Source organism: Anas acuta, chromosome 11 (assembly GCF_963932015.1).
Source record: "Anas acuta chromosome 11, bAnaAcu1.1, whole genome shotgun sequence".
Taxonomy (NCBI): domain Eukaryota; kingdom Metazoa; phylum Chordata; class Aves; order Anseriformes; family Anatidae; genus Anas; species Anas acuta.
In genome coordinates, this window is record NC_088989.1 from 15,480,276 (window position 1) to 15,494,861 (window position 14,586).

Sequence of the window (14,586 nt, forward strand, 5' to 3'; positions counted from 1 at the left end):
AAGTGAAGCAGAGAAAACCCCACCTAACCACTGATACCTGGACCCCAAACTGCCACAGACTGACAGTGATGTCCACTGGATATCTCCTGATACCCTGCTGCCTTCTGACTGCTCCAGCAGAAGTCCCATTTGAATTAGCCAGCAGGTCCCTCTGAGTGGCTTTGCTGAAACTCCTGCCGTAGGAAGTATCCTACGGGAGCCAAGTTGCTAAACTGATGTGTGGTTTTCCCTTAACCCCCTCAGCCCTGACTTTGCAGCTCCTGATGACACTGCCAACGTGTGCAGTGTCACCGTGTGCCAGCTAGGTGCCAGCTGCCATGGTTTATAGATTGTAAAATGAGTGATTTGGGACTCGTGAGCACTGAGAACAGGTTAGCAATTGCTTAAGAGCTTTACTTGTGTCGCTCTGGGGCAGGGAGATGGGTGAAACATCTTAGGCTTGAAAGTGATTCCCTGCAGAGGGACGTGCTCAGATCTGCACAACAGATCTGTCATTTTGGTCACCTTATTAGATCCCTGTTTGAGAGGTTGCTTGCAAGAGTCGATTCCTCTTCACCTTGATGTGTCAAGCTAAAGACAAATCTGTGCCAAAGCACTGTCTGATCAGACGAGCTCCTGTTCTTGGACAGCTCCAGAAACACCAGGACGATCAGCGCCTTCAGGAACAGATTAATTGGATCTTGAGGCTGTCATAAAACAGGTCCCTGAAGTTTGAAGACTCTTCCAATAGTTTGGGCCAGCAAGGAGCAGCTGTACCTGGCGGCTGCGGTAACTCGGGGCTCAGAGTCTCAGAGAGCGTGCTGAAAGGTGCCCCCCAGCTGGCTGCTGGAGGAAGCTGAGGCAGCGTTCAGCTCTAACCTTTGCCTTCTTGGCTGGCATCTTTGCACTCCTGCTGTCGGTGGGTGTTGAGTGTCCTTCCCCCCAGCCTCAGCACGTGCCCTCAGATGTAGGCAGCGTTTAGCAGCTAGAATTCACTCCAATATAAAGAGTACAAATCATGCGTTTTCTGCTTTGGCTTTGGAACTCTTAGCTTGAGGTTTTCCTGCAGGCCGTGAGGTTTCTTGCAGCAGCAGGGATGAGTTCTGTTAGCAAGAGGTTGTTCTGTGCTTCGACTGTGGGAAGATGAATGGTTACCTGTGCACCGCGAAATAGAACTTGACACCTAGCACACCGCACTTGCAGCCTGTGGGGTGCTTTAACAAGCAGGTAAATCAGCAGAGGCTGTTTTGCAGCCGGGGTGATGCTGGGTGATTAAAAAGCAGGGGCAGAACAAGGAGTTTCTGGTGTTTGTTCTTGCTTGTCATCCGACTCTCCACTTCCACTGTTCTTTAAAAAAAAAAAAAAAAAAAAAAAAAAACAAGGGGTAAAGGGGTAAGCATCTTAATATCTTTATTATAAATGGAAGACACAAAACAGACCAGCAACAGAGACTGTCCAAGAGAAATACTTGGTGCTTTACAAACAAACAGGGAAGTACCCTTAGGTGGGTGTGATAATCCTCCTCTAATGCATTTTTGGAGTGCAAAAATAGATTTTTTCCTTTCTTGCTCTTCTCTCCAGGACAAAGGCAGAATAGGCAACTGCAAAGTTAGACCAGGGAGGTCAGTTTGTTCCATACTGAGAAAGACAAGCCTGTAAAACAAACTAGACAGATTTTCTTGGTACTATTCATCTTCCTTCAGCAAAGGCAAAGCTTATGACACTTGTTGGTGTGTATTTCCAGACCCCCAGCTACTGGCGCTGTAGCGCATCTCTAATTCTTTGGTACAAAAGGTTCAAAATCTCTTAATGCAAAAATTTTACCAGCACCCTGGAGCAAAAAAAAAAAAGAAATCTAAAAATCTTACCAACTTCTATTATAGACCTGCTGAGTGCACCAGAGTTACTCATTTTTATTCAGGCTTTCAGGGGCAACTTCAGTTGGTTTAGCGCTTGGATTGCTATGTTAAAATACAAAAAAGCTTTTGAGGTCCTTTTTAAAACGAGACTGCTTTTTTGGAATTTAGGGCTGCGAGGTATGCTTGGTTTTGCTTTCTTCCCATTCCTTAGACCAGATCCATTCAGATTCTGAACAGCGTTCCCGGTCTGTTCAGGAAACTGGAAGGCAACAAGCAAAATGATGAGCTCCTCGGGCAGTCAAAAGAGCTAAATCTGGAGAGTGTTTTGAGTCAAACTTCCATGCTAAGGAGCACCAGTAATTGTTAGAAGTAGATGCAGAGGAACCTGCGTGGCACTGGGTGTGTTTCTGAAGGTGCTAAAGGTGCGAAGTGATGATTCCTATCCATAGTAAAGAAGAGAAGGAAAGCTTGCACTTAACTACTGTTTTTATTCCCTTTGTCCAGCAGTCAAAAGCAGTAACTAATATGAGAAGCCAACTTTTCCTCTCTTTATTTTAGATTTGGGAAAATTCCCTGCCAAAAAAATATTTCCTGGAAAATTCACTAGTGTTTGTGTGAGTAAAAGGTTCCAACCTTTGATTATTAATTTGTAAGAACTATTTCATCCACTTTTGTCCAGAAGAGTCAGAAATAATTTGCACAGAAATGTGCAGCGTTTTCATGAAAGGATTCAGAATCACTCTAATTTGAACTTTATCTGGTCTGGTTGCAGGTTTTGTGACATTTAGTGTCTTTAAAAAAAAATAAATAATTAAAATTTCTGACTTCATCTCAGAAAAAAGAAAAAAAAATGCTTGTGGCTAAATAAAATCTGTTGCAGCTCTGCTCATCGAAAAATCATTGGTTGTTAAATTGAAGAAGACCTAAGTCGTCTTCTCTAATCTTTCATGATCCTGCAGCAATGGATGAGGATGGAGATATGGATTAGGGAACAGCACGTGATGGCAAACCTGTGGTATTTGCTACAGCGCAGAAAGAAAAACCCAATTGCTTCCAAAAAATCCAACTAATTCAAAATCCTTGGTATCATGCAGCCATGCCACTGGCAAAGTGAGCATTCCCCTGCCTCTCAAAGCTTTTTTGGTTTTGTTTTGTTTTGTTTTTTTTTTTTGTTGTTGTTTTTTATTGTTTTGAAGAGCTAACTAACCCTGGCTGTCTCCAGTCTGAGAGAGCATTCAAATGGACTTGCTTCCTCTATTAGTTATAAGCTGCTTAAAAGCGCATGCTATGTTTGAATTGTGGATGAGAGGTTCCCTTGGCAAAGTGAGGAGGAAAATTCTTCCTACCCCTTTATTAATAATTCACGGATTCAGTCTTGGTTCGGCCTCCAGGAGAAGTTAACTGGAAGTCTTTGAAGATCGATAACTTTGCTGAGGTTGTCCAGGTAGGTGAAATGGAAGACCCACAGTGCCTGCAACGTGCTGTTTAATGCGTCCTACCTGTTACTTTCTTTAGGGTTACTTTTCAAAAGAAGATTTCCCTGCTCACAAGCCAGTAGACGACTTTCAGCCCAAGCAAGGGTGAAGACAGCTCTCTCCAAGAGCAGAGGAAGTCCCTGTGGAGAGAAGCCGAGCTTGTTAGCAGAACTCGTCGGCATGTCTAAACAAGGAGACGATTGCTACTTCTATTTCTATTCTACCTGTACCAAGGTATGGCTGGCTTTCCTTTGCTTTGCTTTTTTTTCCCCATTTTTTTCAGGAAGGAGTAGATTAGGAGGAGGAAGCACACTGGTCTTTGGTTAACTTGAGAACCAGATAGATTCTGAATTCAGTTGTAGCAACCTTAGGCAGCAGCATGGCCATTTTTGAGGCTGTACTCTATTTTCCTCGTTGGTTTCCTTTTGGTTCCAGGGAGACAAATGTGCCTACCGCCACTGCGAAGCTGCTCTGGGCAATGAGACGGTCTGCAAGCTGTGGCAGGAGGGTCGTTGTCTCAGGAACGTCTGCCGATTCAGACACATGGAAATTGACGTGAGTGCCTAACGATGTGTTCTCAAAATCAATCAACAAAAGCATTTTTCAGTGCCGTAGGTGTACTGATTGTGCTTGTGCAGGATAGATTCGTTTGCTTCAAAACCATACTGGTTTCTGTTACCAAGAGAGGGGGTGGGAGGAAGCAGAGGGAAATAAAATCCTTCAGATAACGCTGTTCTAGCTGCCTGGGGTAGGAAGTGGGGAAAGTTAAAGGTGCAGAAGAACTAAGTGTCCAAGAAGTAGTTCTAGACAGGGTTAACCTAGGCAACTTCAGATGTTCTTTTTCCCTCTGAATAATGCTAGTATAATCCTAGGTGTATTAGTTTAAGCCACCCTCAACTGGTGTCTGAGAGTGCCTGTCTTCTCAAACTGAATGATGACAAATCTAAATGTGCATAGTGGTTCCAGCTTATGCAAACTTTGTGAATATGCCCAGAAATACTCCACTGAACTGAGAAACTGACCTTTGGAATGATGTTTCAGCACTGGGTTGTGACAGCTGTCATGATCTGGAGCTGCGCATCTCTTTGCAAGCCTCAGGTGCGTGTTATCACGAGCTTTTCTTTCTTTCTGTCTTCAGAAAAAGCGCAGTGAGATTCCTTGCTACTGGGAGAAGCAGCCGGGAGGCTGTCAGAAAGCCAACTGTGCTTTTCATCATGCAAAGGGACGTGACATCGATGGACAATTCTTCCCACCAAGCAAGAGTGAGTTTAGGTCCTTTTTCTTGAAGCGCTGAAGACTTAATTTGGAGTATTACTTAGTGGGTGCCAATCCTGTAGGGGCCATCAGGTAACTGTTCATTTGTGAGTGCAGGAAAAGGTCTGCAGTCATAGGTGTAGTGCACCGAGTGTACTGCTGGTGTTTGTTTTCTGCTTTCGTGCTCAGCTTCTCTTGGCTTTGTGTGATGTTTGCCTTGCAGTTTGCTTCCTGTTGTTTCATCTTTTGCTGGGTGGCAGGGAGATGTGTTGTTGTTCGAAGGGAAGTCATTGTTGACGGTGTAAACAGTGATGGGATGGGCAAAAGGAGATGCTGAATTCGTTGTCTGTGCGGGTTATCTGCCTTTCCTACCATCTCTTTGCCAAATTGTGGTCAAAGTTTTAAACTGCCATATTACCGATGATCCTCCTCTTCCTCCAGCTACACTGCCAAGTCCGCCTGAGTCCGCGGACGATGCTTTGAAAGTGGCTCAGATGTCACTGCAGCAAAACAAACTTTCTGTCCAGTCAAATCCCTCTCCACAGCTAAGGGGGTGATGAAAGTGGAAAACTCGGAAAATGTCCCAAGCCCTACACACCCTCCAGTTGTAATCAATGGTGCAGATGATGATGAAGATGATGATGGTGAGCATGTTTTGGTTCTTGGAAGGAATTTGTGCTGTAAATGATTGTGTAAATCTTTGGTTCTTGAAGGAATTTGTGCTGTAAATGAATGTGTTAAATCTTTAGTTCTTGAAGGAATCTGTGCTGTAAATGAATGTATAAATCACAGATGACCTGAGGTCTGACTAGCGATAGGGCAGGCAGTGTGGCCAGGTCACTGGTGGCTTTGTCTGGCAGTCAGTGGACAGAACCTGAAACGTTGGAGGAAAGCTTAGAACCACTCCTGGCTTTAGCTGGTCTGTTGTGTAAAGTTCTATGTGAAACTAGGAAGGAAATTTCTTTTTTCTGTCTGAAGAGCAATGTGTTGTGTAGTAGTTAAAGCTGCAGAGAGAATCTAGAGTCCTAGATGTTTTGTCCTAGTGTATTCTACTTAGGAGTTCATCAGGTCAGTGTAGCTGTTTAAAAAACAAAACAAAACAAAAGAGCAACAAAGTTTTTTATATGAAGCATGGGCTGAAGTGTCACTGCATGAGCTACGTAATCATGAACAATCTGGTCTATGCATAACTGAATAGATTTTTCCCCTTCAGACCAACTTTCTGAGGAAGGAGAAGAAACTAAAACTCCCGTCCAGCAACCAGCTGCGGAAGGCAAAAATGGATTACGGGTGATTTCCACTCACAAAGGCAGTTCTACTGCTACTAAACAAGGTATTCCAGCACCTTAGTAGGATAAATCAGAAGAACTTGACAGTTAACTCAAAAGCAGTGTGGTGTAAAAACACAACAAAATGTAGGGGAGCTGAATGGACTCGGTTATTTCCATGATCTCATTTCTGCCATTCATACCATCATGTGCCCATTGGGTCAGAAAGGTGAACTCCTTTTCTTTACTTTTGGAGAACAAAACAGGGCCACAGCATGGCGTTAAAATGGCTGCACGTGCAGCCTTGTTGCACTGTTGATAAGCCAGTGCTTGCAACCACTGTTGATAAGCCATATCTAACGACAGAGGGATCTAATATCGTGTAAATGGATTAAAATTAAAACTACATTTTTAAGCCTGAAGGATGAAAGGAGGGGCAAAATGCCCTTGGTTCTCCGGCTCTTTCACTTGTGAGGAGTGTTGACAGGCTTTATTCTAAATACTTCAGAAAGTTGCTGAGCGCTAAGAAGCCTGAGGACCTGTGGTCCTCAGTGAGAGCCTCTAAGCCTGTCTCATGAACTGTTTCCTGTTTTCAGAGGGCAATCTGAATTTTGGAATAAAAACACTTGAGGAAATCAAATCGCAGAAGATGAAGGAAAAACATAAGAGACACGGTGGTGAGTTAATATTCCCTACTTTCGTATCCTGTTCACGGCAGGTGATGGTAACTGGGAGCTGCTTGAGGGACAGACTTCCAGTTTTAGCTGGGGGCATCAAGCAACCTGATTCTCAGCCAGCTGGTATTCTAAATGGGAGTTCAAAGGGCAACCAGAGGCAAATTGGTCACCTCTCTTATTTACATGCTCTGCTTGCTGTATTTTGGACAGTAACAAATAATTTAAAGTTTTTTGTTCTTTGTGATAGTTTTTTATGTCGGGTAAACTTCCTTATGTTTTGGTTGCTCTGAACAGAAGGTTCTTCAAGATCTTCTCTTTGTCCCATTGATCCTGTGATTTTTCCTGCTCCAGAAAAGGAAAACGTCCAGACAGTGGTGAGAACTGTGACACTGTCTTCCAGGAAAGGTAATAGTGAATGCTTTTGTTTTGATTTCATTACTCCTAAACTGGAGGGTTAAGCAATAATTAAAACAATTCACCCATGTTAGCCTTCTGGTGCTGCCTTCTGTTCAAAACGTGCTTTTATGCTTAAAGTCCCTGGTTGTACTGGCAAGATTTGGTGCTCAGGTTAAGTGCAGTGGCAGGAGAAAAAAAGTGTCAGTATGCAAATAGGGGGGTAACTGAAAAACAGAAGAGTAAGGAGAAGAAAGAGCTGTAGAAGACAGTGCTATATAAGAAGCAATTTCTGAAGCATTAAAGAGGCTGCCAGTGGCAGGTGTGGACACAGTATGACAGGAGTTTGTGTATAAATTGTTTAGAGCTGTGCAAATGCCTTTGAAAGGGAAAAAAGTGTGGAAGTACTTTTACTCGTAGACATTCACCTTCGAAAGGACTATTTGTCAGCATTTGTACCTAATAATATTCTGCTTGCTTATGCAGCTTTGTTCTGCACAAAGTATAGCTGTCAAGCAGACTCAGATTCACTCTCTACTATCTCAGCTGGAATTTGAAGCAAGCACTGAGACTATTAATATTTTTTTTCTATGTTAATTATAGTTACAATATGAGTTTATGTGGTTTAGCTGTCAAAACAGTGTCTGACATGTTGGAGATGGGCTAACAGGATAATATTTCTGTTGGCTACCGGTTTCTGTGAAATAGAAAAAGAAAATCCCTTTTGTTTTAGGGGAGGAACCTGTGGTTCGACTAGATCTTGCTGCTAGACAAGGAAAACGGAAAGCCTCCGCGGGTAAGAACTTTTTATGAGCTGTTACGTAGGTGCTGCCTTCTATATATGACTGCATTAAAGAGTATTTTTGATGTGTGAAAGGAAAATACGTTGCAGTGGAGATCTGTGTTGACTGCAGAAATGGCCAAAAAAAAAAATAAATCATTTAGCAGCTGAAAGGCAATTCTATGAAAATATGCTTGAAAAATAGAAGCTTATTGTTGACTGTTCTCAAAGCTTCCTGCAAAGAAAAGTTCTTACAATATTCCTTGTTTTCTCTGAAGATGATGTAAGCACCCTTCCAGTGAAGCGCCGCCTTGCTGAAAGGCTGGGGAAGAAGGTAGAGGCTCCGGGAAATGCTGACAAAGCACCCAAGAGAGATCCAGGTACTAACCGGGCATCTGGATTGGATTCCTGGGTTTTGTATTTAGTCTTTCTGTTTGTCCTTTTCCAGTGATGTTTCTTTTTGCATGTTGGCTGAGGTGGTAATCACTGGGGTTCAAAGTTCCCTTTCCTGTCTTGTTTTGCAATGTGAACCTGAAGTTGACATTCTGCAGCCTCCCTAATTCGTTCTTTTTCTGTTTTGCAGTTCAAGTTGCCAAGTCTCTGAAGGACAGGCTGGGATTACCTCCGAAACAGACCAGTACTGAGAGAGGTAACAGCTAGATATTAAATATGCTTTCTCCTCCTTCCTTTCCATGAACTTGGACTGCTTTCATCCATCCCTAAAAACTAATTGAAACGAAAACAAAGAACTGATGCCTCTTGCTTGAGTGCTGAAGCTCTTCTGACAGCCACTATCAGAAATCTGGCTCTAGGTGTGTGTTTCTTTTCTACTTGTGCCTTGTCAAGGTTTTTGGCTGCTTCTGTGAACCGTTCCGTACAATTAGAACAGAACCACTGCCAGGAGCAGGAATTTGAAATGCAGTCTGAAAAAGTACTAAAGTAAAGCAGCATTTCTGTGTAGCAGTTCTCTCTGGATAGGGCTGGTCTTCAAAATACAAGTGGCTCAGCGGAGGAGGAGAATGTTGTTCTAAGGATATTGTTCTAAGATGCATTATTGGGAACACTCAAGATTAGTTTTCCTTAGTGCTCTGACAAATGTTGGAGACTGAAACTATTGCTGGACTCTCTTTAAATGTTGGTGCTTCTCCTCATTTCTTGATGATGACAGGGAAGGCTGCTAAGCCGATGGGAGAGATCCATGTGAAAACACTGGAGGAAATCCGTCGTGAGAAAGCTCTTCAGAGACGCGAAACTCAAGCCAAAGCCGAGGCTGAAGGGCATGGTAAAACTGAAGATTCCAGCGCAGGGGCAAGACCTGCTCGTGCAGCTCCCTCAGCACAACCTGGACCTGCCCCAGCAGAGCAGAAATCTTTATGGAGCACAAAACTAACAGGTGCTCCATAAACAGATGCTTTAATGCCTGCCCCAGTGAGGTGCTTCCCATCTTGAGCAAGTTCAGTTTGCTCAGGATCTGCTTCATGGATAATTGCTGAATGGATTGCACATTGTAGCCTGTCTCTCTCTCTCTCATGGGGCACAAGGAAATAAATGCACAAAGGAAACAAGTACCCAGCTTTCTTTATTTCTGCCGTTGACCAAACTTTTTTTTCTCTTCTTTTTCAGGTGCTTTAAAAAAAGAAAAGAAGGCAGTGGAATTGAACCGGCCTTTTCCTAAACTTTCCTCTGTGCCTGATGTACAGGTGAGTCCTCTGTGAAGACACACATACATTCGTACAATTTCTGATCATTCTGACAAGTTTGGTTACTCACCGTGTGCCACCGTCTTGAGCGTGTTCTTACCCTTCAGCACCTGGTAGGAGCTGCAGTGCAGTCTAAAGCCTATCGCCAGCAGCATTTCCAGACAACTCTGTACTCCTCAAACTTGGAATCAGTCTGTTTATACCACAGCAACAAAGAAACCCTGTTAGCACCAGCTGAAATCTACACAGTTAACGTGGAGGGAATTCTTTTTGTTCTTACTGACTTGATCTGTCAGACATGAAGGATTTAATACAGAAGGCCAGAGTTCTGTGTTCAAGGAAATCAATCTGTCAGTGGATACTGTCTAGGGGAACTTGTATGACTTTCTGCTGCTTAAAAAGAATGTGATAAATAGATGTACAGCAGAACACCCTAGCTGTTTAAAGAAGCTTGCCATAGTGGATATTGCAGATATGTGAGACTGTGTCCATAGTAAAGCATGGCTCTTGTTACAGGCAGAATTTTAGGGGAAAAAAAAAAAAACACAACAGTAACCTGAACGATATTAATACGCTGTTCCACATCAAGACCATTTTGGAGGGATTGCTGATCAGATTTTCTTAACGAAATCTCCACGGATTTTTTTTTTTTTTTGTCCTATTCATGCACTGCTTTTCTTTCCTTCTAGCCCACTCAGCAGAGTGGAACTCGTAAATGTCCAGAGAAGAGCTTTGAAGAGAGACGGTGGGAGAAGTGGCAACAGAGAGAACAACAAGAGAAGCTTGGGAAGGAGGAAGCTGCTGTCAAATCTACTGCTGGCTTCTTTCATACCGAACCAGCAGGGAAAGTGGCAGCTCAATTTCAGGGCCAGGAAGCTAAAAGTAAGTGTTGAAGGTTAAGAGTTCCTTAGGTTGTCTTCTGAAATACAGACAGAAGATGACAATTCTCATGCTGTAACTCTGGCTGGGTGCATTTTGCCACGCAATGCTACGAAGCGAAGTGTGTACTTTCTTTTTCTTAGTTTGTTTCTTTTCCTGCCAGCCAGATGTTAGGTAAGGAACGGGAGAGTAGAAAATGACACTACAAATTTGGACTTTGTAGAACAACTTAACTGTGGGACATTACTGCAAGGGTGAGGCAGCTGGTACAACAGTTGCATACACTCTTGTCCTACTCTAACTGCTGCTTTTTCCTTTCCTAGAGGGAGCAGGACTTGAAATATAAAAGCTGTCTATATTTGTGAACCTAGCTTGCACTTAGGATTGCTATGTGTCTGAGGTTTCCCTTGTCCTGGATTCTTATTTACTGTAGCTATTCGGTTTCTATGTTCCTTTGTATGGATTGTTGGTAGACAGAGTTTACTATGTGGAAAACATTCCTGAGAATCCAGGCAATGGCGGTGCAATTCTGCTGGCCAAATGCATTTAACTTTGTAGAAGGACTGTGGAAATGATGAAGAGAACCTGGATTTTTCCTGAGGCAGAGCAAGACTGTATCAGTTCTCTCTTCCTTTTACTCTAGCCAACTTGATGACATCTGCGAAGCCTTCGGGTGGGAAAGTGACTTTCCCCAAGAAGAAGGCACTGAAACGTAAGGCACCTGGGAGTTATCCCTCTGCCATAGGAGCTGTGGAACTCCGGACTGCCTTGGATGCTGACATGATGGGACCTCCAGCCAAAAAAGCAGCCATGGTAAGGCCAGGGGCTAATGCAGAGATGGATCCCTTGTTAAATTTCTACCCTCCTCTAGGAGAAAAGGTGGAAAAGGCAAACGTTCTGCAGGCCTTCTGTTTCCTTTGAAATCCAGTAGCTGTCTACAGGATGCTTGTAGAACCCTTCTGTATTTATGAGCTGAATGGCACTCTTTAACCGGTACTCTGATGCTGTGATTTCTCTGGTGGGGGGGATTTTGCCCATGAATGCCATGTTCTTAAAAGACACAAGATCATGAGTAACCTCCAGGTGAATGTGAACTTTCTTCAGGAGCACCTTGGTTTTGTATTTTGGCCACGGCTCCGCAATGCCAGAGGAGAAGCAGTGTGGAGGAAAAAGCTATTAAGGAATCTTTTACCCATGTGTCATAAATACTGTTTTGCTGCTTTCTAGGGTGTTTCAGACGTGCCGGAGCACATCCCAGCCATCAGACTTGAAGAAAATGCCCAAAACAGGTGACAACCCCAACTTGTTCTTTTTCTTAATCAGTGTATATCCCCAGGGAAACATAAATTCTGTCACATGTGGGAAAAAAGGAGGGTTCTGAGATCATTAAAGCCCAAATCCATCAAAGGAATAAGTCACCTGAAACCACTTTCTAGCAGCTAGCAGGATTGCTTAATTAGGCTTTCTTTAAATGCTGCAAGTCAGCACAGCTTTCCAGTGACTTCTTGGGTTGTCTGAATACCTGAACGAGAAGGAGGTGAAGTTCTACTTCCTCATGAGGTGATAGATGAGGAGTAGTGTCCTCTGCCTTTTGGTCCTCAAGAATGCCACCTCAACTCCAGGTGCCCTGGCTTCACAGATAAAGCCCCAGACTGAAAAATGTAGCTGGTAACGCATCGGGCTCTAAATGTAGCCCTGGGTTGATTGATAACAATCCCTGTATAAGATTGAAGCGTAGGAGGGCTTGCCTACAGTTTTAAGAGCCGGTTTGCAGAAAAGGGATTGCCCGTTAAGAAATGGCATATCCTGATTGTTCTTTCTTGCTCTCCCAAGACCTGAAGTGCGTCTTGGAAGCCCGGCAAGATTAGAGGAGCAGATGGAGACCTTGACCTCAGCTTCTTCCCAGCTAGAAGAGGCACGGACACGCCGGCTGAGTTCCACAGGGAACGCGCCCTTATCTGTGGATGACGATTTGGAGAAGCTACTTTGGGAAATCTCAGGAGGCAGACTGGAAGCCGAAATCGACTTAGACCTAGGGAAGGACGACGATGAGCTCCTCCTTGAACTCTCCGAGATGACTGACAGTTGAACTGCATAGTCCTATGGTATATTAAAAAAAAAAACAAAAAACCCCTGTTCTTCTTGTTGGATACCCCGAGGTGATCCTTTTTCTAACTGAGGCTTTGCAATGAGACTTAAAGCACAGTCTGAACTGGTAGAAATTGGCAGGATCTGCACTCAGTTGTCCTAAATTTTCCTGCTGCTCAGAGTTAAGGGCTTGTGCATCCGTTCTGTAACTATAGGTGGCTACCTTCGCTATTGAGAGGACAAAGCACTTCTTTTGGCACAGAAAGATCTCCATTGGCACGCCATGGTGGCTGCAAATCGATCTTCTGGTGGAGCGATGCTCTGAAGGCTTAAATGTAAAGCTTCTTCCTTCCTCCCCCCTTGGCACAACTCGATGTTGGGCACATTGTGAAGCTTCGGTGTTCTGATTTCTCGGACAGTTGATAGCCAAATCCTGGAGTTACTATGTCAACTCTTGACTTTTACTCGTGTATGCCATTGTTTTGACTGTACCCGTGTCAGATGATGAAGCTGTAGGGGTGGGAGGGAGCAGAATCGTTATTCCAGTGTGTTATGGACTGAGCTTGCTGCCAGGAGTGGGGGTGGGGGTCAGCCCACCCAGCCTTACTTTCAATTATCAGGGATGATCAAATGGTGAAAAGCAGCAGCTCTGCCATGCGGCTCCGCTACCCCCACTCCCTTCTCTTGTGCTGTACCAAAGTTCCCCCAGGCTTTGGTTGGTGCTTTTTGCTGGTGTGAGGACTCCGGGGCGAGCAGTCGGGACTCTGCCGCAGTCACGGGGTCGATGAAGGGTTGGTTAAGTGCCTCTTGGTTTTCAAAATTGCTCCCCTGAGCTGCTGGCTCTGCTGCCTGCTACAGCAAATGTTCAGGTGCCATCAGCATCGCGCTTGGGCGTGGGCACTGACCCTGCGGAGGACAGAGCTGAGATTCGGGTGTATTGTGTACCCTGCCACCAGCCAGCATTTTTTTTCCCCTAGCAGATCAATTTTGAATTATTTTCCGACCTTTTCGCGGCACGGTAGGCTCTTCCCGCTATGATTTGTGAAGCTGTGGGGGCCCTCAGGCATTTGCTGCTGGTAGAGGAAAAGCGCTTGTCGAATTTGTTGTAAATACTTAATGTTTGGACAAAACCACTCGTCTCTGTGTGTGTGTGTGTGTGTGTGTGTGTGTGTGTGCTGTGACACCCCGGCCCCACCAGGGAAAACCTCCACTGACGAAACTGCTGCTGGAGCTCACGCAGGCCTTCATCGTGCCGAAGGACTTCACGGGGACTTCTGCCCTATTACCCCTTCACTTCAGGGCTAAGAGCATCTTTTGTGGATCCAAAGCCTTTTTCTCACCCTTTCTTTGCAGCTGAGAAGCATACAGGCATGGCACCAAGGCTTCTCTGTATAGACCACAGCCTTGTTCTTAAGCACCCAGCTTTCAGGACGTTTTCAGGACAAGAGAGCCTATAGTTGGGATCCAAAGCCGCCTTTATCACCTACACCCTCCGTTCTTGGACCCAGGCTCTCACTTTTAGGGCCCAAAGCATTCTTTTTAGGCCCCAGAGACACATATTGAGGCAGAAAGCCTCTTCCTTGGGCTCCAAAGCCTTGATTGAAAGGATAAACCCTCCTTTTGACAGGATTGTTCTTGCTTACACGTCAATCCTACAGAGCAGGCTGCCATTTCCAAGGGGCAATTCCCTATTTTTTGGGTCCACAATTTTATTATAAGATGCACCATGGCCTTCTTAGATGGCAAAGCCGTATGTGAGAGGAAGTGCCCTGCTTTCAAATCCCCAAATCCTCATGCTAGGAGCCGAGGCCTGAATTTTAGGGTCCAAACATCCATTTTGAGGAAGCAGAGAGTGGAGTGTGCACCATGCTGCCCTGACATTTTTTGGCCCCAGCATCACATATTAGGGCAGAAAGCCTCTTCCTGGGGCTCCAAAGCCTTGTTTGAAAGGATAATTCCTCCTTTTTAGTGGCTAACGATTTCTTGTATCCCCCTAACTCCCTCTCTCAGCCATCCAACCCGCAGGGCTCAGGACTTGTTGATGCTCTAAGGAAAAGCCTGAGGAGACAGAGAGCTGTGTGTCCAGCCCACAGGGCGCCGGACAACAGGCTGGCCAGGACAAGGAGACAAAGAACAGGCAGGCAAACAGCGCGAAAGAAGCAGGAAAGCTGGAGGAAGAGGTTCTGCCTCTGTTCTGCCGCTGGCTGGAAAGCGGATCTGAGAAGGGACAGCC

General features: G+C 44.7%; 1 pseudogene; it reads left to right on the forward strand.

Annotated features, from left to right (window-relative positions):
• The first annotated feature begins 3,017 nt into the window (after positions 1-3,017).
• Positions 3,018-14,223, forward strand: LOC137862742 (zinc finger CCCH domain-containing protein 11A-like; annotated as a pseudogene).
• The last annotated feature ends 363 nt before the right edge of the window (positions 14,224-14,586 follow it).